Consider the following 3528-nt stretch of genomic DNA (forward strand, 5'->3'; position numbering starts at 1 on the left):
CGACGGAAAGAGACGCACGGTCGATTTCGATCATTTGGGCCGACGCAAACAGACGCGCGCGAACATTTTGTTCGTTCAAAATGCGTCGTCCCGTTGAAGATGCCCTAAGAAAGACATTGTTGTTGTTGTTGTTGGCCAGTTCGCTGATTTTCTTGCTTTCAAGATAATGGCGAGCATGCATGTATGCTATCAAGACATCAGGTACATGCTAATTAACGTGAGGAGTGGTTCGGTGTACTGCCGGCCAACAGGCCCCCTATCAGCAGCCCGGTCGGTCGGTAGCTGACCAATTGGTCAGCTATCGACCAACTACTTCTTCCATCTGACATGACTGACTGATCGGTCAGCTAATGACCGACCGGGTCATACTTTTCAAATTTTTTGAAATCGCGCGCTATTCTTGGAATTAAATAAATAATTCGTATTATTTAAAAAAAAATCGCCGAAAAGGAAGAGCCGAAAAAATAAGAAAGAATAACTATGCACACATGATATGCGCAATTAGCAGGTAGGGGACCAGCCAATTTCCTTTTCTGGTAACATGTCGCTTTCAAGTGTAGATCTTTCCTTTCTAAGTAAATATTGCTTTCAGACAAGGGGAGCACTCCCTAAGACTAACGGGTGCTATAGCACCGTGTAGCAGCGTCCTTCTTGTATATCTTGGTTGTGGAACCTTTCCATCAAGCAACGAACGAACATGAGAGAAACCAAAATATTCGTTCCACTTTCGTCCTCAGTATCTTGATTTTCCCCCATCAAATTTTGAACTTGGACGTGGACATCATAAATATGAAGAAGGGTGTATCTAATGCGTGGGCCGCGTGTGACTTAGACTTAGACTTTATCGAGAATAAGAGAGGAGAGCGGAGAAAACGAGAGGAGAGGAGACGAGTGGAGTCAATCTACGATATCATCGACCCATTTTGCTATTTGTCGTCCAACTGATGTATGGCCGGCGAGCTCTTTGTCGATGATAGGATGACACTCTCCAAGTGGTGAGCGGCCGAGCAAGCATCTCCATGTTCGTCGTCGGTCAGACTCAGATTTGTGGCCTGCCGCCGAGGTCTTCTCCCCAGATAATCCATGGCATCGGCTCAACTTCTTCATGGATGTACATTATATACTGCATAAGAGGACAGCCATTGGAAATGCTACGTAAAATGTAGGATCTACGTTCTTTATGGTGTAGGGATTACAAAATCATCTTTCTGCAGGTGCCTCTGGGCCAGAAGCCCAGAAACACACACATGAGGCTAACAACGCCCTCAAGACGTGTGATATATCTTCTCTTTCTTAATAGATGGCCCCATTTTGCTGATCCCACAGCAAGCCACGTCACCAGATTAGCGTCCCCGCTTGGTTTCCTACTTACGGCACTCGCCCAGACGGACGGCCGACGACCCAAGTAAGGCTGCTGGGCCATATTGATGGAATTCCCATCGTGGGCTTGTGGAGCTTGCCTTTCATCTTCACCGGCATTAACTCCTCCGCCGGCACGACCTATGGTCTCCTCGCCACAAACGCTCATGAAAGCGCATCAAGCAGAAACTTCTCGAGCGAACTGAGGAGCCGCCGGCTCCAGGATAAAACCTACCCGTGTTGCCATGGGCATCAAGCACGCAAGCCTGCTCGCATCGGCACCTATCTGGCTATCTCCACGCTGGTAGCATCCTGCTCTCGATTCTCTCGATTTTAATCACTCTCTCTATTTTTCAATCCCCAAACATATGTTTATCAATCTGACAAGTTGCGTACTAGCTCCATTGTTGTTCGACCTTTCGCCTCTCGGCCAAATTCGATTGGATGCTGCTCCCTCAAGCCCCCTATCTGTTTGGATTTATTGGCTTATGCGTGCTGGTCGCTGAATCTAATAGGAAGCGGCAATAATCAGGTTTACTGCCTACGGATGGTGTTCAGCAGTTTCTTCTTTCATTGGTACACACAATTTCTCATCGGTTGACTTATTTTTAATTAGATGAGCAGGTGCATCTTCTATTTTTGTTATCTTGCTGGTAGCATGTATTTTGTTACCATGTAATCTCGATCTCCCCTGAATTAATTAGATATACTGGAATTTCTCTCATGGAATATTCATCTTGGGTGATGCCGCCGTGAAAAGGGACATTGCTTCTGCTCTTTTGTTTTGTAGTATTAGAAATTTCATAGGTTGATCTATCTAGTGCCGATGGAGACTATTTATGGACCCAAAGTTCAGCTACTCTATCTGCAACTAGGGTTAACGACACTCTATATTGATCCTTTTGATCTGAATTTGTGTGGTGCTCTTTATCTCATAAGCTATTGAAGTAACCGGTGTTTTATGAAGATGGAAAAACCACTATTCCAAGGATTATTTGATCGACTCATCTGTTTTGTGTACTTGATAGGATTTCTAATGAAGTTCAGTTCATCAGTTTCTGTCACTATGTGAAAGTATTCGGTCCTTTTGCTTGACACTCACAAATCTTTCTCCTGTAACCTCTATGCGGATGGCGTTTACTCGGCAAAGAGTGTATATGATGGTCAGTATTTGCGGGGGAATCATTCTCCTGGTCTTTCTTTGGAGCATTACTGCTGAATCTGAAGTGCGATTCTTCATGTGGATGTCTCTGTATCAGTCTTATGGACTTCTGAAAGAATGAACACAAGTGGATGGCCTTATCATGCCCATTGCTACTTTTGTTATCAGGTGTTAGGATCTGATGCGCACATGTTCTTGGGGTGCCTCTTTCCGAAATCAGTTTGGCAGCTGTTTGGGATCTCTTATTCTCAGATTGTTTCCATTGCAAGCAACTTAAATTATATTTGCCTGGTGGTGGAAATCCCTAAAAAAGTGCCAGTCATCAAAATACACAGATTTTGGCCAGTTTGTGCATTGATTGGCATATGTGAAAGCCCAGAACCGACATGTCTTGGAAGAGGAGAAGTTTTCTCCTGTTGAGATTTCACACTTGGCGCAAGATGATCTACTGGGTCGGGATTTAGGGGATTAATTGCCCTGTTGTTTTCATTTCGTTTTTCTCTTTGTTCTCCCAGGCTGATTAAGCCTTTGTATAGTTTCCCTCATCTATAAAACATCCCTGTGAAAGCAATGTTCTGTGTGTTACACAGTACATTTCTTTCATTTGGTTTAGTTGGTGTAAAATTTGTTTATGTATGCATGATAACTTTTTTACTTAATCGTCTGTCACATCTTTCTTTTTTATGTTTGTACAACAAAAATATGTCACGTTGGTGGTGTATGGAATAAGAACATATTTCATGAAGTATTAGATCTCCAATTTAATTAGCCGAAATATCAAATGTCCGTATACGCCCCCAATCAGGTTTTCTTTACTCCATTCAAACTGAAATACCTGTTGTTTCACATCATTATGATGTTGTTTCATGTTCTTGCTATGTTCATATATTTCATAATATCAAATATGTAAGTGCACAAAGGTTTAGATGTTTCAGATCTGAATTCATAATATACTTGCTTTAGTTGTTCAGACTCACAACAAGGAAAGACCAAAAGAGGAAAAACTA

The 3528-nt window shown here is 42.8% G+C and overlaps 1 long non-coding RNA gene across 1 annotated transcript; it reads left to right on the top strand.

Annotated features, from left to right (window-relative positions):
• Positions 1-1383: 1383 nt before the first annotated feature.
• Positions 1384-3174, top strand: LOC124675220. The gene is made up of 2 exons (XR_006993226.1): positions 1384-2522; positions 2690-3174. It is a non-coding gene; the product is annotated as an uncharacterized LOC124675220 (long non-coding RNA).
• The last annotated feature ends 354 nt before the right edge of the window (positions 3175-3528 follow it).

This window comes from Lolium rigidum, chromosome 7 (assembly GCF_022539505.1).
Source record: "Lolium rigidum isolate FL_2022 chromosome 7, APGP_CSIRO_Lrig_0.1, whole genome shotgun sequence".
Classification (NCBI taxonomy): Eukaryota; Viridiplantae; Streptophyta; class Magnoliopsida; order Poales; family Poaceae; genus Lolium; species Lolium rigidum.